The sequence below is a fragment of the Rhinopithecus bieti genome, unplaced genomic scaffold (genome assembly GCF_001698545.2).
Source record: "Rhinopithecus bieti isolate Rb0 unplaced genomic scaffold, ASM169854v2 scaffold_777, whole genome shotgun sequence".
NCBI classification, from domain to species: domain Eukaryota; kingdom Metazoa; phylum Chordata; class Mammalia; order Primates; family Cercopithecidae; genus Rhinopithecus; species Rhinopithecus bieti.
The window spans coordinates 1,452,114-1,477,203 of NW_016803392.1; the positions used below are offsets into that span (position 1 = coordinate 1,452,114).

The 25,090-nt window shown below is 35.3% G+C and overlaps 1 long non-coding RNA gene across 2 annotated transcripts in view; it reads right to left on the reverse strand.

Annotated features, from left to right (window-relative positions):
- LOC108535956 (uncharacterized) overlaps window positions 1-25,090 on the reverse strand; it is a 410,057-nt gene that overhangs the window by 113,435 nt on the left and 271,532 nt on the right. For both annotated transcript variants that reach the window (XR_001887373.1, XR_001887374.1), the window contains exon 4: window positions 15,728-15,842. This is a non-coding gene — a long non-coding RNA (uncharacterized LOC108535956). The remainder of the gene's footprint in view (window positions 1-15,727; window positions 15,843-25,090) is intronic.

A 25,090-nucleotide genomic window follows, 5' to 3' on the forward strand; every position in this document is an offset into this window, starting at 1 on the left:
AAAGTATTTATATATATATAAAATATTATATATATTTATATATAAATATTTACATATATTTATATATAAATACATTTATATATATATAAATGAATTTGACCTTTCCATGTTGTCTAACCCATTAAATGTTTTCCCTTTGTTTATAGGTATATATTAATGATATACAATATAATTTTAATACAAGGAGGAAAATAGTACATATGTGAACATGAACTAAATGACCATCTAATACCAGCTCTATTTCTGGATGGCTCTCTGTATCACAAGATTCGAATTGAAATTCATGTCAAAACATGTATGTGTCTCATAAAAATTTAATAATACTTATTTTATTAGGAGAGTCCAGGATATCCTCAGGAGACATTAGATTCAATCTAATGTCAGACATTAGAGACAGAGCTTTGTGTTATGGGACTGCTACTAATAGGAATAGAACAGCCTACGTTATCTTCCCCGAGAAGTGATTGGGCTAGATTAGACCTGTCCCAGTTGGAGCATGTAGGATTCAAATACCTTTTAAATTATCTTTATTCTAAGACAATGAAACCAAAAGTCAAGGATATTTGGTTTCACACTGGGTTTTGCCATGAGCTAGCTTTAAAACCTTATAAATTAATTTCTTCATTTATTCAATAGTTTATTGGCTGCCAACTCTGTGTCAGATACTGTTCATTACTGGAGATAGAGTCAAACAAATGCTACAAGATCCCTGCCCTCATGAACCTTACGATCAAACAGGGATGACAAATATTAAATATTATCACATAATATACAATAAATACTATAAGCAAAAATTACAGTCAGTTTGGGATTCTAACAAGGGGCCTGTTGAGTTAGGGAAGGCCGTTCTGAGATAGTGACATTTAAACCAACAGTTCTAAATTTTGCATATTAGAATCACCTGGGGAGCTGTAAAAACTATGAGCGTCTGGCTCTACTGCAGATAAAAAGAATTGAAGCTAAGAATGAGGTCTGGGTAGTAGCATGTATTAAAATTTTTCCTGAGTGGTTATAATTTATGGCCAGCATTGAGGGCCACTGATTTCAGCAGATACTGGAAAGCAGGAAGAAGCTGAGTAAAAAAAAAAAAAAATGTTTTCAAGGCAGAAAAGCCCACCTTTGGCAAAGCACAGGAAACAGCCTGCCACATTTAGGAATTAGAAGGCAGGCAGTGAGAAATAGACTAGGCAGGGACTCTGGAGCTGGGTCCCTATGTGAGCAATTTGAAAGATTTGGAGTTTTGTCATAAGTACAAAGGAAACCTACTAAACATTTAGCAGGGAATTGACGTGACCAGTTGTTAGTGATCACTGTAGCTCCTCTCTAAAAAAAAAAGTATTGGTTAATAAGGAGATGAGAGAGGATGATGATGACTTGCACTGGACTTGTAACAGGAGAGATGGAGAATTATATTAAGCTGTTTCAGAAGTAGAGCTGATGTTTTGCTGAATAAAATAAATGAAGGTGAAGGAGAAGTGTGAGGAAAGGTTCCCAGGTTTATGGTTGGAACAGCTGGGCAAAAGAATGCACATTTGCTGAGATATTTAACACTGAAGGAGAAGATGAGGGGTTGGTTTGTACCTGTAAATGTAAGATACCTGTGAAACATTCGAGTAAAGGTGTCAAGTAGGCTGTTGGATATATGGGTCTTAGGAAACTGTCTAGAGATGCTAATTTAGAAGTCAGACGCATATATATAGTATTTGAAGTCATGTGTGGTATAAAAGCCTGGAGACAGCATAAGAGAACTCAGGTAGTTTCAATCTCTTTTTAATTATTATTAAATGAAAGAACTGGATATGACCAGTGGTTCTCAAACTTCAGTGTGCCTCAGAGTCATCCATAGAGAGTGTTACAACATTCATTGTTTTAATCGGAAACATTCAGTTTCTGATTTTGTGGGTCTGAAATGGAGCCTGTGAGTTTGTATCTCTAACAAGTTTCCCAGATTACACTAACGCTTCCGGTAGAGGCCAGACTTGAGTGCGAGATGATCTAAGATTTCACTTTCTTCTCTGTTATTCTACAGTGACAACACTGTGTCATCTGCAAAAATACACAGGAAAACTTGTCCAAATACTAGAGAGAGACTTCATTATTGTAAGATGAAAGGATTTTAAAATGAAAAGATAGAGATATGATCACAGGAAAGGTAGGTTAAAAGATGTTTTATGCCTTCATAATTTGTTTTCAAAATGTTGGACAAATAGAAAAGTTGACAAATACATATTGAGTATATTCTTCATGCAAAACATTTTATAGCAAGATGAATCTCTAACTCTCTCAAAGTAAGGTGTATACATTGTCCTGTTAGTGTTGCCGTTGTTTTTGAGGAACATGAAGAAATTTAGAGATTTCATTTATTTAAGCATCATTCTTTTGTACATTGCAAAGGAGCATGAAATATAACGACAAGGGAGAGGAGCACCTCAGACCACAATGTAGACATTTTGCATCCTGCACACACACATTCATGCAAGATCAATTACTATTGTGAGAATATTGTTTTACTTTACTCTTACTATTATAATTCATCTAATTCCTGCTTGACATTAAGTAAATAAATACCTCATCATTTACAAGAAGGTTTAAAGTACATGACTGTTATTAGCTATTGGCAACTAACATTTATTTTTTAAAAACACTCCCTTGCTAGATTTCTCCACTGCCACATCATCAAAGTTTGATTATACATTTTTCATAGAATTGTCAGGATAGATAAGTTATTCAACTTCAACTTACCTTTTCTGTGGATGGTTCATGGATAAGTATAGCTGATGCTTCCAAAAGGAGGCAGCTAAGCCAACTTTCCATACCTACTCAAGAGAGCTATCTCCATGCTTCTACTTTCTAAAGAAGCATAGTGATCATATCAATGCAGATATGACCACAAACTCTTCCTCCAAAATCCTAATTTTCTACAGGGTTGTGTTTGTGTTTAAGCATAAAAATCACAAGGTACCTGATGTAGATGAGGGGCCCGTTCTGTGAAAAAATGAAATAGATCCCTTTTAGAGCCAAGCTAAAGTGAATATCAACTCCCCCATGTTGGGTGAAGCATTTGCTCTGATTTTTAAAGTATCACTAAATAAAATTTTCAAGCTACCAAGAGACAAAAAAACAAAGATTTTTTTTCTGTTCCTTTTTTTCCTATACAAGACACACAAATAAAATTTCCGTTGCTTTCAGCCCCCAGCTGAAGGTGGGCTTACTTCAAACAGTTAAAGCTCAGGACTTTTAAATTGGTAAACTGACTTGGACCAAATGGCATACCCTACAGACAATATCTTATGCACACAGAGCAAGTATTTCAAAGAGAAGAGGTAGTCTGCCCCCCTTTTCTTATCTCCCAGTGAGAGAAGGCATAAGTCTTGGGTGATATCCAGTCACGCTCCTACCTAATTTGAGGTGTCTTCAGTGTGACATCCAAATACAGTTCCTAACCTCAGTGAATGGGTTGACTTCTCTGTATTCTCTAGCAGAAATAGTATGCTGTAAATAAGCAGATTTCTGGACAATGAGGGTCTTCTCATGGGAGTTATGCCAGCATTACACAACCTGTTCCCTTGCTGAATAACAAGTGAAGGGGCATAAAATCTTGGTGACACTTAATGTTTCTGAAATAATTCATTTCCCATGAAAAAAGGTATTACTTTTTATAGGTCTTCAGTCTATTAATTTTAATTATGAAGTCTTCAGCCTCATAAAGGGAAATTTGACAGAGGTATCCTGTTACGTAAGATTAAGTGTTTGACAAAGGTGTGGAAACGTAATTAACAGAATGTTCTGAACAAAAATAATGAATCTTAGCAGAGGTACAGGATATATATATATACACACACACACATATATACATACATATATACATATATGATATGTAAATAGATGTAAACACAATGTTTTTGAAACTAGGTAGGTGTGCTAGTTCAAGTCCTCTGAGAAACAGATGTCAAGACAGGATTAGATATATAAGAGATTTACTGGAAATACATGTATAAGAGTCCCATTTCCCTTTCCTATCTAATAAACAATAACCCCACTCCTAATTCTTGTATAGTAATATTCTTTACAACAATTACATTTCAGATGAAAAGAAGATCATTTTTTAGCTGCATTAGTAAAAATACAACCAGTATTCACTGAGTTCCAAATTCCTAACACATTGTGCTGTATATTTTACATGTACTATGTCATGTGATTCTCACAACAAACCTTTATAGGGGAGGAGGGGATATTTGTATCCTTATTTAACAGATAAGAAAATTGATTTAAGCAGTTTAAAGGCTACAGCTAATAAACATTGAGGTTTTAGTCTAGATATTCTGTTACGATACCCACCCATTCCCTTAAACTGATTTGTCTCCTTAAACAAATGAGAAAATCAGTAAATCTATAAACAAGCGTTTTAGGTAACTACTGTATTCTCAGTGTTGCGGAGAATGCAAAAAAAAAACAAGGATTCCTTGCTTCTATGGTCTTTTAATGCAAGGTTGCAACCAGGAAGACACATCTTTTACAGACAAATTTTATAAGAGACTGTGTATCATTAAGTTCTATATTATTTGGCCTATTCTGGAAGTACCGTCAGAATTCAGAGAAAAAATTGTTAACTAAGTACTGAAGTGAAACAGAGCAGGATTCCTAAGGAGATAGGATAGGAACCCTTTGGATCTTGCATACAGTTTAAATTGGCAGGGAGTGCATGAGAAGACCTTACAGCCCAAGAGAAAAACAGGAACAAAACTTTAAGGGCAAAAATGAGAGGCATAGTTTTAGGATTTTAAGGGGTCGCAGACACAAGACAGGCAGTATATCTATCCAATTACAGTGAAAGGTTAATTTTGGAAAGCCAGGTGTTCTATAAATATTCTCCAAGTAAGTAAATCAATGAATAAGTGGATGAGATGACTAAATGATTACTATATTTCCAAAATTATAAAGGACAAATTGTTAAGATTAAATTATCACTTTACATTTAATTCCTTCTGTCTTTTTTTCCCTATCTTTAATGATTAAATGCTGTTAAAAAGTTAAAACAGAAAATGAAATCTCTAAAGTATACCTTCTATTTTGACTGGTTTTACTTCCAAATACACCATTAAAACTCAGAAACCTAGAACCCTAAGAGACAATGCTGCTTTATCTATTTCTCTGATTTCACCCACTCTGTGATTTTAATGGGAAAAGAAGTCATTAGTAATCTCCCTTATTGAAGCTGAATCTTAAAAAGAAAATTTCTCCCAAGGGCTGGGCAATATCAGGGAAATATGAAAAACATAAGGGAACAAAATGAACTACACATTTTAATGGAAAAAGAAACCTGAACACCCAAGTATTTTCTTTTAAATAAATTGAGAAACATTCCCCATATATATGTGGGAAGTTAATGGTAACTTGATAGGTCAATTTAAAATTTATAATGTGAAGCATTGTTCCACGCTTGAAGGAATTGGGGTCAGAGAATACAAACTCTCTTTCTTTATCAAGCAATAGATCATGCAATGACAGCCTGTGCGAACAAGCAGCATCTTCACAATCTCAAGGCTATACACAAGAAGGTCGGCATGTGGCACAGCATTCTTTGTTTCCTATCTCCAATCAAGTTTACAATGTTTTGTGCGTAACAATGTGAGAAAGGAAAAAAAAAGAAAACTTAAAAGTGACCTTTGCCACGAGGGAAAAACTCCCTTAGCATTGTTGAAAAAATCACTACTATTCAATTTGCACTACTCATTCGGCCAATTCTCCACCCCTGCTAATGAAACATCCGCAAAAATGGATGCAGGTGAAAAGAAAATTCAAACCCTTCAAACCTCATACTTCCTGACACTATGAAGCCAATGACAGAAAATGCAATTAGTGAATTAGGAAATTTGTTAAAAGAATGTCTTAACCAATCAAGTTCAATATTTCCAGGCCTGGGACATCAGCTGTGGTATTGCTTTGTTAGCAAGGATTCTCAAGACAACATGAGACAGTAATACCCAGTTAAAACATTTTAAAAGGCCAGGTACAGTGGCTCATGCATGTAGTTTCATTGCTTTGAGAGGCCAAGGCAGGAGGATCACTGGAGGCCAACAGTTTGAGACCAGCCCAGGCAACATAGTGAGACCCTGACTCTACAAAAAAAAAATATATATATATATATGTAGCAGAATGTGGTAGTGTGTACTTGTAGTCCTGGCTATTCAGGAGGCTGAGATGGGAGGTTCACTTGAGCCCAGGAGTTCAAGGCTGCAGTCAGCTATAATCATATCACTGAACTCCAGCCTGGGCAACAGAGCAAGACCCTATCTCCAAAAAATAAAAATTAAAATTAAAGCAATTTAATAAGAAAACACATTATATTTTCCTATCCAGAGAATCTCCAATGGCTATTTAGATTGATGGAAAGACAAATAAGTCTTATTATGGTATCTCCCAAAGTGTGTTAAATGAAACCCTGATTCCATTAGATGTTTACAGCTCTGACAGAATGAAATGGTTCTGTGATTAAAAGTCTGGGAGAAACAAAATGGCTTTACAACTGGGTTTCTCTGACTCCTTCATATGATGATGTGCACTATTAAAATCAAGGGGAAACAGTATGTGGTATTTTCCCAATTTGCTTGACTGAAGAACTCATTTTTAATGGAGCATAAGATAAACATGCTGATAGTCTGGTTTAGGCATTTTTTTAAAGGAGGAGGAAGAAGAACATGAAACCACTAATGATGAGGCAGTTCATTTTACTTTTTTACATTTCAACTTTATTTTAGGTCATGTGTTACATGTGCGGGTTTGTTACATAGGTAAATTGTATGTTGCTGGGATCTGGTGTGCAAATTGTGTTATCACCCAGGTAGTGGGCATAGCATTTGATAGGTAGTTTTTCAATCTTTACCATCTCCCAACCTCCACCCTCAAGTAGGCCCCAGGGTTGTTCTCTTCTTTGTGTCCTTATGTACTCAATGTGTAGCTCCTACTTATAAGTGAGAACATGCCGTATTTGGTTTTCTGATTCCTTTCTTAATTCACTTAGGACAATAACTTTCAGCTGCATCAATATTGCTGCAAAGGACATGACTTTGTTCTTTTTACGGCTGTATAGTATTCCACAATGTATACATGCCACATTTTCTTTATCCAGTCCACTATTAATGGGCATCTAGGTTAATTCATCCACAATCTTTGCTATTGTGAATAGTGCTGTGATGAACATATGGGTGCATGTGTCTTTATGACAGAACAATTTATATTCATCTGGGTATATACCCAGTAATAAGAATGCTGGGTAAAATAGTAGTTCTGTTTTAAGTTTTTTGAGAAATCTCCAAACTGCTCTCCCCAGAAGTTGAACTAATTTACATTGCTACCAGTAGTGTATAAGTGTTCTTTTTTCTCTGCAACCTTGCCAGCATCTTCTGTTTTTTAACTTTTGAATAATAGTCACTCTGACTGGTGCAAGATGGTATCTCATTATGGTTTTGATTTGCATTTCTCTAATGATTAGTGATGTTGACCATTTTTTCATATGCTTATTGCCCATGTGTATGTCTTCTTTTGAGAAGTGTCTGTTAATATCCTTTGCCCACTTTTTTTATAGGGTTGTTTGTTTTCTTCTTGTAGATTTGCTTAAGTTTTTTAGAGATTCTGGATATTAGACCTTTGTCAGATGCATAGTTTGCAAAAATGTTCTTCAATCCTATAGGTTGTTTACTCTTTTGATAGTTTATGCTGTGCAGAAGCTGTTTCATTTAATTAGGTCCCATACAACAATTTTGTTTTGTTTTAATTGTTTTTAGAGTCTTTATCATAAAGCCTTTGCCAGGGCCTATGTCCAGAATGGTATTTCCTACATTTTCTTCTAGGATTTTTATAGTTTGATAATTTTAGGTTTTACATTTAATTTTTTAATCTATCTTGAGTTAACTTTTGTAAATGGTGAAAGGTAGAAGTCCAGTTTCAATCTTCTGCAAGTGGTTAACTAGTTATCCCAGCACCATTTATTGAATAGACAGTCCTTTCCCCATTGCTTATTTTTGTCAGGTTTGTTGAAGATTAGATGGTTGTAGATGTCCAGCTTTACTTCTGAGTTTTCTAACTTGTTCCATTAGTCTATATGTCTGTTTTTGTACCAGTACCATGCTGCTTTGGTTACTGTAGCCTTGTAGTATAGTTTGAAGTCGGGTAACATGATGCATACCACTTTGTTCTTTTTCTTAGGATTGCTTTGGCTATTTGGGCTCTTTTTTTGGTTCCATATGAATTTTAGAATGTTTTTTTTTTCCAAATTCTGTTAAAAAAAAGTCCTTAGTAATTTAATAGGAATATTGTTGAATATGTAAATTGCTTTGGACAGTGTGGCCATTTTAACAGTAATGATTCTTCCTATTCATGAGCATGAAATTTTTAAAATTTGTTTGTGTCATCTCTGATTTTGTTCAGCAGTGTTCTGTAATTCTCTGTTCATATGTATCTCCTCTTTGGTTAACTGTATTTCTAGGTATTTTATTCATTTTGTGGCTATTGTGAATGGAATTGCACTCTTGATTTAGCTCAAAAGTTGGATGTTATTGATGTATAGAAATGCTACTGATTTTTATACATTGATTTTGTATCCTAAAACTTCACTGAAGTCATTGATCAGATCTTCTATTAAGTTCTTTTTATCTCTTACTCTTGCCTGGTTGCTCCGGCTAAGACTTCCAGAACGATGTTGAATAGGAGTGGTGAGAGTGAGCATCCTTGTCTTGTCTTGGTTCTCAAACAGAATGCTTCCAGCTCTTTCCCATTCAGTACAACATTGGCTGTGGGTTCATAATAGATAGCTCTTATTATTTTGAGGTATATTCCTTTGATGCCTAGCTTGTTAAGAGTGTTTAACATGAAAGGATGTTGAATTTTATCAAAAGCCTTTTCGGTGTCTATCATGATGATTATGTGGTTTTTGGTTTCAGTTCTGTTTATGCAATTAATCACATTTATTGATTTGCATACATTGAACCAATTCCAGTTACAAAGTCTACTTTATCTTGATGATTAACTTTTTGATGTGCTGCTGGATTTGGTTTGTTAGTATTTTGTTGAGGATTTTTGCACTTAGGTTCATCAGACATATTGCCTGAAGTTTCCTTTTTCATTGTGTCTCTGCAAGTTTTTTTTATATCAAAATGATACTAGAGTCATAGAATGAGTTAGGAAGGAGTCCCTTTTCCTAGATTATTAAAAATAGTTTCAGAAAAACTTGTACCAGCTCTTCTTCATACATCTGATAGAATTCAGCTGTAAATTTGTCAGGTCCAGGGCTTTTTCTGGTTGGTAGCTATTTTGTTACTGATTCAACTTCAGAACTTGTTATTGGTCAGTTTAGGGTTTTAATTTATTCCTTGTTCAATCTTGGGTTATTTTATCTTTCCAGAAATTTATCAGTTTCTTCTAAATTTTCTAGTTTGTGTGAATAGAGCTGTTGTGTGCATAAGTCTCTGAGGGTTTTTTGTATTTCTGTGGGGCCAGTGGGAATGTCCCCTTTGTCATTTCTGATTGTGTTTACTTGAATCTTCTCTCTTTTTTTAATTAGTCTAGCTAGAAGTCTATCAGTCTTATTTATTCTTTCAAAAAACCAAATTGTGGTTTCATTAATCTCTCATATGGACTTTTGCATCTCAATTTCATTCGGGTCAGCTCTGATTTTTGTTCTTATCTTCTGCTAGCTTCAGATTTGGTTTTTCTAGTTTCTCTAGGTGTGATGTTAGGTTCTTAATTTGAAATCTTTCTATCTTTTTTCACATGGGCATGTAGTGCTATAAACTTTCTTCTTAACATTGTTTTAGCTGTGTCCCAGAAATTCTAGTATGGTGTTTCTCTGTTTTCATTAGTTTCAAAGAATTACATTATTTCTGCCTTAATCTCATTGTTTAACCAAAAGTCATTCAAGAGCAGATCATTTAATTTCTATATAATTATATGATTTTGAGAGATCTTCTTTGTATTAATTTCTGTTTTATTGTGCTGTGGTCCAATAGTGTGGTTGGTATGATTTCAGTTTGTTTGTTTGTTTTTTTTAATTTGTTGAGAACTGCTTTATGGCTGAGTGTGTCATCAATTTTAATATGTCATATGTGAATGAGAACAATGTATGTTCTGTTGTTGTTGAGTGAAGTATTCTGTAGATGTCAATTAGGTATAATTGGTCAAGTGTTAAGTTCAGGTCCTTAATATCTTTGTTAGTTTTCTGCCTTGATAATCTGTCTAATATTGTCAGTGGGGTGTCAGAGTCTCCCACTATTATTGTGTGGTTATCTAAGTCTCTTTGTAGGTCTCCAAGAACTTGTTTTATGAATCTGGGTGCTCCATGTGTGGGGGGTGTGTGTATGTGTATGTGTGTATATATATATATATATTAATTAAGCCTTCTTATAGGATTGAGCCCTTTGTCATTATGTAATGACTTTCTTTGTCCTTTTTGATTGTTGTTGTTTTAAAGTCTGTTTAGTCTGAAATAAGAATAGCAACCAACCTCTCCTCTTTTTTGTTTTCCATTTGCTTGATAGATCCTTCTCCATCCCTTTGCTTTCAGCCTATGGGTATCATTGGATATAAGATGGGTCTCTGGAAGATAGCATACAGTTGAGTCCTGCTTCTTTATCCAACTTGCCACTCTGTGCCTTTTTTGTGGGGGCATTTAGCCCATTTACATTCAAAGTAAATATTGATATGTGCAGATTTGATCCTGTCATAGTGTTGTTAGTTGGTTGTTATGTAGAATTGATTGTGTAGTTGCTTTACAGTGTCAACAGTCTATGTACTTAAGTGTTTTTTGTGGTGGTCAGTTATGGCCTTTGATTTTTATGTTTAGCACTCCCTTAGGGACATCTTGTAAGGTAGGTCTGGTGGTGAATTTCTTTAGCATTTGCTTGTCTGAGAAGGACCTTATTTCTCCTTACTTGAAAGCTTAGTCTGGTTAAATATAAATTATTGGTTGGAATTTCTTTCTTTAAGGATGCTGAATACAGGCCCCAATACCTTCAATCTTACAGGGTTTTTGCTGAAAAGGCTGTGTTTAGAATGAAGGGGTTCCCTTTGTAGGTGGCCTACCACTTCTCTTTAATTGCCTTTAACATTTTTTCTTTCATGTTGACCTTGGAGAATATGATGACAGTCTTGGGTATGGTTGTTTTGTATAGTATCTCACAGGGCTTCTCTGAATTTCCAGAGTTTGAATATTGACTTCTCTAGTGAGGTTGAGAAAGTTTTCATGGGCAATATCATCAAATATGTTTTCAAACTTGCTTGCTCCTTCTCCCTCTCTTTCAGGGATGCCAGTGAGTCATAGGTTTGGTCCTTTACATCATCTCATATATCTTGGATGCTTTGTTCATTTTTAAAATTCTTTTTTCTTTATTTTTGGCTGACTGAGTTGAGTCAAAGAACTGGCCTTCAAGCTCTGATATTCTTTTCTCAGCTTGGTCTATTCTGCTGTTAATACTTTTGATTGCATTATGAAATTCCTATAGTTTTCATCTCCAGTTTGGTTCTTTCTTAAAATTGCTTTTTGGTCTTTTAGCTCTTGAATCATTTTACTGGACTCCTTAGATTCCATGGATTGAATTTCAACTCCTCCTGAATCTTGATGATACTAATTGCCACCTAGCTTCTGAATTCTATGTTGCCATTTCAGTCATTTCAATCTGGTTAAGAGCCATTAGTGGGGAGCTAGTGTGGTCATTTGGAGGTAAGAAGACACTCTGCCTTTTACTGTTCAGGCAATTCATTTTAAATCCACTCAAATAATTTTGTGATTTTTCTTTTTTGCTTAATTTAAAATGAAAATTAAAAATTCTTTGATACCAATTACATTTGAATGTGGCAAGCATAATGCTTTTTTAAGGTTCTATGTTTTTCTAGCTTTCTTTTTAGTTTCCCTAAACATTCTGGAAATACAAAAATATTTTTCTTAAAGTAGAATTTTTTGTGCAAATTCAAACAGTAGAAAACTTAAAGTGACATACCTGTAAATTAAATTCTTCAGCAGAAAAATTGTTAAAATAGAAAAAAAAGTACCATAAAGCATGTCAGAACTTGAAAAAATGTGGCTATTTTGCTACCCTTAAAGTATCATCTTAACAAAACCATCCAAAACTAAAATTTATTATTTACATTAGTTGTTAATGAGTAAAAATTAAAACTACTCAACAATAATCTGAACACAGATATTTACTGTCCTTTGAATATGTTAACCTAAAAATTTCTAGCATCATATGCTCTCTATAAAATGAGATGAAACTAAGTCTACGTATTTATACTATTTTGAAAATAATACATATATTGCATACCTTTTATAATATTAATTATATCAGAAAATTATCCTGAAAATTTATCTTTTAATAAAATTTTGAATATTTTACAAGAATATCCAATAAGAATCAACTGCTTTAAAATTTTTTAATTTTCCCACATTGACTTCAAAGATGAAATGAGTGAGCTGATCTATCTGAAAACAGCTGAGAAAGAATTTATAGAAAAGTAGATGGAATCGTAAAAGAGGAAAATATGATGTGAACAGAATAAGACAGTCAGAGAAGCAAGACATCTCTGTGAAACAAGGAAGAGAATAACCAGGGTCTTAAGTGTTCTGTGGCTTACTAGCAGCAGGATAAAATGTAAAGATACGCCTTGTTTTGGAATAAGAAACTAGAAACAAAGTGTTTCTTGTGTCATCTTCAATCAAATTCAGAATACAGTATATCCCTGGTTTCTTTTTCCAGATCTTCATTAGTATTCAAGAAATAAGTATTTATTTTGCAAAGCACAGCCATTAAAGAAAAGAAAGCATGAAGAATGGCATGGAAGGAAATATTTTCTTATTTGCTTGCATGAATAGCCACGAAGGAAAAAAATAACTCAGTAAATTTTCAAATGTTTGGCTCTAAAGATTTTTACAACACATAGAAAATGAAAAGGTATTCCAAATATTCACATGAAAAGCTCACTCTAAATGCCCAAATGTTTATGTTACCCTGATTCCTCCCAACCCTTCTTTTTAGTCATTTACTGAATTAGATAGGTATATCTTTTTTAAACAGTTTCTCAAATAAATGAATTTACTGACATTATATTCAGTTAATACTACACTCATAAATGCATTTGGATTGTTGTTTAATTTAGCATGCTTTTAGCTGTAAGGAACAAAAACCTTGTCTCAAGCGAATTTAGCCATTAGAACATGTATTATCTTACATAACAGGATTTCTGTATGTAGGGAAATTTAAGGACTGGTTGATTTACAGATCAATGACTGTAACAGTAGCCCAGGTTTCCTCTTCTCAGTTCAGCTGCATTCACAATTAGCACCATCCTTAGATATAGTGTGATATGGCTACCCCAGTTTCCAGAAACATGTAATCATGACAATGTCCAGAGACATTATTTCCTCCTGCGGAATTTTAAAGTAAGGAAAACTCTTTCCAGACACTCTTTTAAAAATCACCCTTTAATTTCATTGGCCAAAATTGGTTTATGGGTCCATGTCTCAGAGTCAGTAAGATTACCCTTAATCTAATGGGTCCACTACAGAAACTGGAGTGGTGATTAGCTTTTCCATAGGCACATGGCTGGATTAGGAAGAGGAAAATATCTGGAAACAATTTTATAAAGAAGAAGATTTTATATAGGAAGAAGAAAAGAAAAAAATGAAAGCTAAATAGAAGCCAACAGTGCCTTCCACATGTACATGTGTTGCCTGGACTTTTAAAGACAAAAGACACATAATATTTCTGGAGCTTACGTAGTAATACTAAAGAAAGATTAACTTAAATTGAATATATGAATAAACAGTTCATGTTTGCATAATGTTCTTCTTCTGAGAAACCCAATAAAATCCTAAAAGCTCAGTTTCTGGGAAACTCACTTCTTAAACATTTACTTGGGCATCCTGTTTTTTTCTTGCAAATAGCCTGCCTACACAGATCCTTGTAATAACTCACTTAAGAATAATGCTATGCTGTCAGGCAGTTAATTTCATCAGCTTCCCCAGGAAAGAGAAATCATGACCTAGTGATGTTGGTGGGTCCTGGAGGTCTGTCATGGCACTGTTTCCCCTGCATGTTCATGAGAACCCCCACACATATCAATCATCTAGTGTCCCATTTTTGTCTTGACAACTGGTTATTTACTGTTATTAACAGTTCCCTGCTAAGGTGGTCACAAATAATTAATGTTTCAGTGAGTAAACTCAGTGTTAGGACTGAGATTGAAAGGATAACACCCCCCCCCCCACCATAGTAGTCACTTTAAAAAGACAAAGATGAATTATCTTTTATTTTCACACAGCATGAGACTAGAGTGGCCACCAAGATTTAATGAGATCAGAAGTGACATCAGATAGGAATGACAAACTACTGTTAGAGCATGAAGAGAGTATCATTCAATCTGCCTAAGAGATACAGTGATAGTATTCACAGGTCTCTGCCTGTTTTGAGATTTTTGCTTCACCCTAGTCCCACCACTGATAGGAAGGGTGTCTTTAAATTCAATAGCTCACAGAAGTTCTTCTATAAAAGCTGATGGATATTAGCAAGACAACATGATGTTTTTGTTTAGTAGGTTCTCCATTTTGAGAAATACAAGAATTGATGTAACATAGAAGCTGCCAGCTTGGAGCACGGGGCATTGCAACAGGATTAAGTTGAGACAGAGGAATACACAAGGGGAAAGAAATAAAAAGGACAGGGGATTTCTAGTGCCTATGAGAAGTTTTGTGCAGCACTGAGAAACAAATATTTAAGGTACAGTATAAAGAAAGGTATGTGCCCTGCTTTGGATCCCCACTCAGTAATAAAAAAGAGTAGATTTTTTTTTTTTTTTTTCTGATGATGAATCAAGTCTATGATCCTCTGAAGGGCATAACAAGGGTACACATGCTATAGGGAAACTTCAGTCAGAAATCAAGTTTGAGCTACTCCCAAAGTTCAATTCTGGCTCCAGAATCAAGGATAGCATAGGCAGCTGGCTTCCCCTTCACTCTTAGGAAGACACTTCACCCTTATGCAATCTTCCTTGGTCTACATAAGGAATTATGTTTACTCCATTATCTAAGAGGCAAAGAGGCAAATCAAAGCTACGTATTCCCACAGACACTCTGTAACTCACCTTAGTTCCTGAACATTGGCCATATGACAGCTTTAGTGTTAAGCCAGCCACAATGCTATCATCTTCATCTTTTTTATGGAAAGGGAAAATAGAAGCTTTCAAAGATTCCCTGTTAATCTCTGAGGAAAGATACTTGAAAGTCCAGCTACAGTGCCATGTCACAGGGGACAACAGTGGTCTCAGGGTCTACGTGCGCTAGATCTCTTCATTTAAAATAATATTTTAACTTCAAATTTGTACCAGATCAAAGGTAAACTCTATTACCTGAGAAACATTCACTGGCATGTCTTCTGTCCATTCAGTTGTTATCAAATACTTATTAAGCACATACTCTGTGCCAGGAATTGTTCTAGGTGTTGGAGACACATTGTTAAACAAAACTGGCCTGTTCTGCAACTAAATGATATTTAAAAAAAAAAAAAAAAAAACCCACAGTGATGTTCTGTCTATATCCTTTTCTATTTGACTCATTCCAAACATGTTTTAGTAAGAAAACCATGTTCAATGATAAAACATGTTATACGGTATAAATGCAACAAAATAGTCCAAGTGACAATAGACTGATTAAGCAGGCTTGGTAGGGTATAAGTAAACTCACAGTAAAAGGCCACTGGGTGATCTAGGACTACCTTTCCAGAGCCAGATTGAGGCATTCCCATTTCTTGATGAGGAAACAGATGAAATGTATTTGTATAAGATCATTCAGCTACCACCTGTTGGAACAGAATTTGAAATGGTTTATTTTCTGTAAGGTTACCCAAGAGAAAGGATGAGAGAGAGAGAGAGAGACCCAAGGTCAGGCTAGTACGTTTATTAACCTGCCAGGCTGCTCCACCAGTCAGAGGAGGCAGCCCTGAGCTTACAAAATGAGGGGTTTATATGGGGAAGACAGACCCTGGGGTTGTTTGTCAGTTAATTTTACCACATAACATCTCGTGACCGGCTTACAATATAGGAATTTACAAGAGAGTGTAACTCAGGTTTATCCATGTTTCTGGTGACCCCCCCATGCCACCCACAGGGCTGTAAGCAAGTGTGGTAACCTTGCTGTAGCACCTAGACAAGGGTCCAGGAATGCAGCTCCTGAGTGTTCAGGGTAAGGATCAGCTGCATTGCAAGTGGGGGGGTGGGGGCGGTGGGTGGTCCTGGGGCAGCTTGTCCCTAACACTTTCCACCTGAGACCATGCCCCTGCAACCCTTTACCCCTTTCTTCCGGTCATCCCCTAATTTCTTCACGTTTGTCCATAACTGTCTGAGCAAGTATTAGCGTACTTACACAAAACTGCTGTGATTTTTGAATAACAACTTAAACTTAAAGATCATTAGACTAGAAGAGGTCAGTTGCAGTTAAATATCACCTGAATCAAGTTTAGCTCCTCAGGTTGTTCCAACTTTGAAATATAAATTAAACACAGCAGTTTTAGTCCATGCTAAAAACAACAACAACAACAACAACAACAACAAACAAACAAACAAAAAAAAACACCTTTCTGGATATATTCCACAGCCAGTCCAAGCAGCTACTGCCTCAGGGTTCTAAGTCTTTGTTAATTTGTTTCCAAAGCTTCTACCTAAACCCAGACCCTTGACTTTTTCTTAAGACCTGAGACAGTCTTCTCTGCTTTCTTTGGCACCTAATTACTCATCCCAGGAAATTAGTAGCTGCTGTTAAATTAAGGTTAGCCTAAAGCTGCCTCCTTACATATTTTAAGTTCAGCCTAAAAGTTTCTCTGTACATCATGAACTATAACCTAAATGGAGTTGTATACAGAGTGTAAACAACTCTTGTGCTAATTACCAAGTTTAGGCCAATGTGGCCAACTTGAAACCCTGTTAAAATAAGACGAATGCCAAGCTGTAACCAATCTGGCTGTTTCTGTACCTCCCTTCCATTTTCTGTATGTTACTTTCCTTTTTCTGTCCATAAATCTTCTTCCACCATGTGGCTGGGCTGGAGTTTCTGAGTCTTGTCTGGCTCGGGAGGCTGCCTGATCAGCGAATTGTTCTTTGCTCAATTAAGCTCTGTTAAATTGAATTTGGCTACAGTTTTTATTGTAGCACTGCCATCAAGTTCATATTCACTTCTGGATTGCATCTCCTTTCAAATTTGAGGATGTCTTCTGCCAAAACCAGTTCATTCTTGTTTTTAATTTATAGGTCAATGGTTCTCATACTCCAACATGCATCAGAAGCACCATGAGGTCTTTGTTAAAACACAGATTGCTGGACTCCACCCCCAAGAGTTTCTGATTTAGTAGGTCTAGGGTGGGGCCTAGGAATTTGCATTTCTAACAAGTTCCCAAGTACTGCTGATGCTGCAAGTCCAGGGACTGCGTTTTGAAAACCACTGCTGTAGTTCAGTGATTCTCATTCCTGGCTATACAATAGAGTCCTCTGAAGAGATTTTCAAAATAGAGATGCTTAATTTCTTCAGAGACTCTGAAGGTCAAAGTTCAAAGTCCAAACTGGGATGGGGCCTAAGAAATATATTTTAAAAAAATTCCCAGATGTTTCCACATCTATGAGAATAGCTAAAATTTACAAATTCAGAAAATTCCAAATGCTGGCCAGACTGTAGAGAAACTGGATCTCTCATACTTTGCTAATGGTATTGTAGAAAGGTACAGTCATTCTGGAAAGTGGTTTGATAGTTTCTTAGAAAACTAAACATATACTTCCCATATGACCCAAAAACTATACTCCTGGGCATTTATTGCGAATAAGTGAACACTTATGTTCACACAAAAACCTGTATATATTAGTTCATAGCTGTTTTATTTGTAATAGCCAAAAACTGGAAACTACCAAAATGTCTCTCAATAATTGAATAAACTGTGGTACATCTATACCAAGGAATCCTACTCAGAAATTTTAAGAATGAATTATTGATACATGCAACAACTTGAATGGATTTCAAGTATATTACAAGGAGTTAAAAAAAAAAGCCGATCTCAGAAGTTCACATATTGTATGATTCCATTTATATATTATAACATTTTTGAAATGATGAAATTAAGAAACGGAAAAGAGATTAGTATTGTCAGGGGTTAGGGGTGATGGGGAGTGGGAAGAATGACTAGAAAAGGGTCAGAAGGGAAATCACTGTGGTGATGGAATAGTTCTGTATCTTGATTTTTGGTGGTAGTTATGTCAGAGGAGTTTGAACCAGAGTGACTCTGTCTTGAATAAAGGCTGGGTCAAATAAGGCTGAGACTTACTGGGATGCATCCCAGGGGACTACGCATTCTAAGTCACAGGATGAGATTGGAGGTCGGCACAAGGTGTAAGTCACAAAGACCTTGTTGATAACACAAGTTGTGATAAAGAAGCCAGCCAAAACCCACCAAAACAAAGATGGTGATGAAAGTGACCTCTGGTCATCTTCACTGCTCGTTATATGCTAACTATAATGCATTAGCATGCTACAAGACAATTCCACCAGCACCATGACAGTTTACAGATGCCATGGCAATGTTCAGAAGTTACCCTATGTGGTCTAAAAAGGGATAGTGCCCACCCCTTTCCCAGAAAATGTATGACTAATCCACCCCTTATTTAGCATATAATCAAGAAATAACTATAATTAGTCAAGCAGCCCATTTCACTGTTCTGCCTATAAAGTAGCCATTCTTTATTCCTTCACTTTCTTAATAAACTTACTTTCATTTTATTCTAAGGACTTGTCCCAAATTCTTTCTCGTGTGAGGTCCAAGAACCCTCTCTTGGGGTCTGGATCAGGACCCCTTTCCAGTAACAGTTATAGGAATCAGCATATATATATGAAAAATGACATAGAACTATATACATACATTGTACCAATGTAAAATTCCTGGTTTGGATATCATACCATAATTATGTAAGATAGAACCAATGGAAGAAACCAGGTGAAGGGTGCACGTGCCTTTTCTGTACCTCTGTGTAATCTGTATAACTTCCAGTGAATATATAATTATTTCAAAATAAAAAGCTAAGGAAAAAAAATATATCTGTTGTCAGCAGCAGCCAGGGTTTGGAAACATTGTTTCAAGCCTGTTTCTTTCTTGAGGTCCCTACACAGCTCTGCCCACACCTGGCTCAATCTGTGTTAGATTGTTCCCTCTTTTACAATTACCCAAATTGACTGATCCTCTACATGCTCCTACAGGGGATTAATCGGTATCATCTGTCAGGAGAGGCAACTAGGCTGTGTCTATCAAGGTCCTTAAAAATATTCACATCCTTTCATCCAGTGATTCCAGTCCTAGCAATCTATCCTAAGGAAAACACCAGAGATGTAACCAAAGATTGTCTGCAGTTCTAATCACAGCAGCAAAAATACTGAATGTAAACAAAATAGTTAAATAAATGTAAATAAACCTATATGCTAAAATGAGGCTTTTAAAGCAAAGTTCTTGAGAAATTTTTGCTAAGTATCCTAAAGTATGATATAAAAAATTACATATAGATTTTGTTCCCAATTACATTAATTTGTATTTGTGAAGGAAACACACCAAATGGTAAATGGAGGTACTTTTGAGGACTTAGATAAGTAATTTTGAATTTTCTTTTACAACTTTTCTGAATTTTTTGATTTTGTATGATGAACATGAGCTTTTATAATATAAATAATGCTGCCCAAGGCAGGTACGAATTAGCAGTCACATTTACAGGCTTTCAGAATGTTTACAGAAGAAAACGTTGTCCCTGACCATATACAGAAACATAATCTACTTCTGTCCAAACTTTATACCAGGCTCTTTTTGGAAATCTCTCAAATCTCCCTGCTGATGTTATCTCCCAATCAGACCATTATTCCCAAAAGTGTGATCAAGGCCCTTTCCCCTGGCTATCCTATCACTCCTCTCTCAGTCTATGCCCCCACCATTTAGCCATCTGCTACCTGGACAGGATTGCCTCCCTCCATTTTCTCAGATGTGAATGTATTAGAGTTATGTAAAACAGGAAAATGGAGGAATATTTTCTGGTACTATATAATTAAAAATTCCATTTAGTTGACAATCTTTCAGCAATATTCCTATAACATTTGGCTGCCAATAAAAATTTCTTTAAATTGATATTTTCAATGTTTGTGATTTCAAAATACATTTTAAGTGCCATGGTATTTTGTTATCAGCTTTCTTTTCTATAAGTTTCTTTCTGGCAGTTTAAACTATTCTAATAAAGTGCTTTAATTACAAATAGTATTTTTGTTTTACTTTTCCTGGACTTCAAGCTTTATTTTATAAAAAGGAGTACAAAATGATTATCTTTATCTCCTTAATTTGATTATATTCTACAATAATTTGAGAATAAATTATTATGCAAAAATATTCATTAAAATATGAATGCATTTTTATAGTGCTTGATTTTACAGAGTTCCCTAGAGCTCTTTTAAATGTCTTCCTTTGTATATTTTCTACATTATAGATCACCACAGTGCTGTCCTCCACACTGCCTCTTTCATCTCAATAATCTAAAAATCTTCCAGTAATTACAGTTCAGAGATATGCTTTCAGTTGAAGTTCTAAGCATCACAATAGTCTCACTCTTTTATTTTAACCCTTTGAAAAACAGATATATCCAAAAAGTGTCACAGGGTAACCACCAGAGTCCCAAATTCTAATTCAACCCTCTTACTCATTCTGTCAGCTTGGGGGATAGCTTGCAGTCAGCATTCTCATGTATAAACTGAAAACACTGGACCAGATAAACCTCCAAAAGCGGTTGATGGGTTGCATTCTGTTTGTTGAATTTAAGATACTTCTTAGCCATGTATAGCAACACTCCCATCATTGCAATTCATTACTCAGCAGTACTGACATTGAATAGGCTTGTTTTAGAAAGTAAGCACAGATCAGAGAGACCTGGACTTCGAATGCCAAAGCCTAATTCCTACCTATCTACTCTAAAGGTAACAGAAATTTTTGTAAAATAATAGATTTCAACCTTAAATTCAAATGTTCTCAAGTCAGTTCCATAGTTTCAACCTTGGATAGAATTTTACTAGTGTAAGGAGTCAGGGAACCAAATCTTTGAGGTAGTGTGGGGCTAGTGGACAGTCGTTTGACAAGACTATGATTAAGCTTCAGTGAATCTTCCAACTCTCCAGGTGAACAAACTTAAGGAGACTGTCATTACAAGCACTACAGTGACTGGCCTAAGGCCTTTCTTTGGTGATGATTGAAAACTAACTGTGAGACTGTCAAAGGAGGGAGAGCCAAGAGCCTGCAACTGATAGATGGTTAACTTAGACTGCAATCCAGAGCATATTTTTCATTTAAATCTGAAAAACTTAAATATTCATTAAAAGTGAGTTAAAATTGAACATTTTCATATGAAGAAAATAAATCAGATTAATAATAATCCCCAAATCAAATTATGGAGCTTATTATTTATGCAGAGCAGCAATTTGTTGACTACATCTATTAATATAAGGAATGAATTATTAATAATTTTTAGCAAGCATTTATTATCTAGATTGTATATTGCTCTGTTAGAATGAATGTAATCAAGAAAGCATTATCTTTGGGTTTGTACCCAGAAGAGGGATTGTTCTATTTTTGTGTGTGGTATAAGATAGGGGTCCAATTTTATTTTATCGCATATAGAAATTCACTTTTCCCAGCACCATTTATTGGACAGACTATTCCTTCCTCAGTTGTCCTCTTGGTATCCCAGTCAAAACTTAGTTGACCATATATATGCTTGGGTTTATTTCTGAGCTCTCCATTCTATTCCACCTGTGGAGCGGAATAGAAAGTTCAGGGTTTTTTTTTTTTTTTTTTATTACTATAGCTTTGTAATATAATTTAAAATCAAGAAGTATGATGCCTCTAACTTTGTCTTTCTCAGAATTGCTTTGGCTATTTGGGAACCTTTTATGGTTTCATATGAATTTAGGATGTTTCTTCTATTTCCATGAAGAATGCCATTGAAATTTTGGTACGAATTGCACTGAATCTATGTATCACTCTTATGAACATTTTAACAACACTAATTATCCCAATATATAAATATGGAATATCTTTTTATTTATTTGGGTCTTCTTCAATTTATCTAATCAATGTTTTACAGGTTTCAGTGTGTAAGTCTTTCACCTCCTTGGTTAAGTTTACTCCTAAGTATTTTTATTTTTTGATGCTATCATAAATGGGATTGTTTTCTTGATTTTTTTTTCAGAGAAGTCATTATTTCTATACAGAAGTTTATGGAAAGAGCAATCCCTTTTCTGAGTACATACCCAAAGGAAATGAAATCACCACTTCATAATGATAGCAGTACTCTCATGTTATTTCAGCATTATTCACGATAGACAGGATATGGAAACAACTGAAGTGTCCAGTAATAGACAAGTGGATAAAGAAACTGTAGTGGAGATATATGATGATATATTATTCAGCCTTAAAATAAAAGTAGATCCTTCCATTTGCCACAACAGGGATGTAACTAGATGGCATTATGCTAAATGAATAAGCCAGACACAGAAAGAATAATACTGAATGATCTCACAATATATGTGGAATCCAAAAAAAATTTAAAAAGTCCAATACAGAGATAGAAAATAAAACAGTAGTTACCAAGGGTAGGACAAGGAAAGGAAATGGGGAGATTTAGGTCAAAGGATACAAAGTAGCAGATAGATAAGATGAACAAAACCACATGAGAAATATATTTTAAAATATTATATTGTTTTGGGATTTTTGCTTAACAAAGTGGATATTTGATGTTCTTGCCACAAAATAACTGTGAGACAATGGATATGTTAATTTGCTTGACTACAGTAACCATTTCACTCTCTACATGTATTTTAAACATCATGTTGTACATCTTAAACATATACAATAAAATTAAAAGCTGAAGAAAAAACACATTATCTATTCAATCAGTTATTTCTACAAATATTCCTATGATCTCTATAATATTTAAAATCCTATGGTAGATAAAACATGAATCTTAAGTAAATAACAATAATAACAATAGCTTATAATTATAAAGTATCCTACCACAATTAGAGCATCATAAACTTATATAAATTAGCTCATTAATCTTTCCAGCAACCCCATGAGATTGGTAATATTATCATCCCCATATTGCAGATGAGAAAATTGAGGCATAGGCTGTTAGGAGCCATGCCCAGGGTCTGGATCCCAGATCTATTATTTGGCATAAACTCTGAGTTTTAAGTTCCAGCATTTTAACTATTACAATCCAATATAATGGTTGAATTATTAAAACATAAATTTGCCATTTTTTATCAAAATGGATGAATATCATCAATTAGATATAATTCAACGATATAGGTTTGCATGCATGAAATAACAGATTAATTCTCCTAACAGGGCTATAAGAATTTAGAGGTAGTAGAAACAATTCAAACAGTTTGGTATTATCAAAGAACACTTAATGGAGTAGGTGGAAACTGATCTCAGTTTTAAAGGATAGGATGTGAATAAAAGAAAAACCAGGAAGGGTTTTCTAGGTGACAGGATGACTTATACCAAGCCAGGGAGGTAAGAATGCATGCGTGTCTTCTATACATATTGACATTAATTTGATTTCTGCTATGGAGTCTTGATACTTATCTCCTGCCTAATTTCCTGATTCCAGGTATCCCCACAGTACCACTACCAACTAATTTGCCCTAAACAGGGGCACATGGATTTACTTGTGCCCCCCCCCCTCCAAAATGTGTATGTTGAAGCCCTAACCCCTAGTACCTCAGAATATGGCCTTATTTTAAAATAGGATCATTGCAAATACAATTAGATAAGATGAGGTCAGTAAGATGGTCCTAATCCAACATAATCAATTGCCTTATAAAAAGGAAAAATTTGGACACAGAGACATATACCCAGGAAGAACACATGTGAAGGTGAGGGCACGGATTGAATAAGCAGCACAGAAGTACTTCTACAAGCCAAGGAATACCAAAGATTAGGGAATGTCAAAGAATACCAAGGAATGCCAAATCACTAGAAGCTAGGCAAGAAGCATGAAACAAATTTTCTCTCACAACCTTCAGAAAAAAACCAACCTTTGACCTGAGACACCTTGATCTGAGAACACCTACTTCCCAGAACTGTGAGATAATACATTTCTGTTAAGTCACCCAGTGTATTAGTCAGGGTTTTTCAGAGAAACCAATCACATAAATGAAACTATCTAGAGATATACTATGAGGCATTGATTCATGTGATTATGGAGGCTGAGAAGCCCCATGATCTGCTCTCTGCATGCAGGAAACCCAGGAAAGGTAGTGGCTTAGCTCTAGTCTACACCCACAGGCCTGAGAAGCAGGATCATCAATGTCAGAGGGCAAGATAAGATGGACGCTGCAGTTTAAGCAGAGGGTGAATTTGTCATTTCTCTACCCTTTGGTTCCAAGTCCTCAGCAGATTGCAAGATGTCCACTCATATTGCTGAGGGCAATCTTTACTCAGCTTACCAATTCAAATGCTAATCTTTTTTCAGAAATACCCTCACAGATACACCCAGGAAAAATATTTTACCCACTACTTGGGCATCTCTTAGCCCAATCAAGATGACACATACAATTCACCATCACATTTGGTTTGTGGTACTTTATTATGGAAGCCCTAAGCAAACTAATATGAGGGAGAAACCCAAAAAGCCTGCTTGAGTGTTTTCATTCTTTCTCCCTTTCTCCACAGGAACCCTGGGAAGATGTAGAGATTCAGAGAAATTCTTCTGGCCTCCAAATTCTGAGCCTTGATCAACACCTCAGTCCTTCTCTCAATATTTTATCATAATAAAAATTTGGCCATTAATCCAAACACTATTTTTTAGACATCCTGATTTTTGCATCTTCCAACTGACACATTTTGTAGTAAAGAATCAACTGGGATCTAGATCACACTAGATCTATGTCTTCAGTCATTTCTTTCTTTGTGTTAGCATTTTTATCTACCAATTTAAGAATTGTTTATAGACCATACAAATATGTGAGACATTATTTTATATA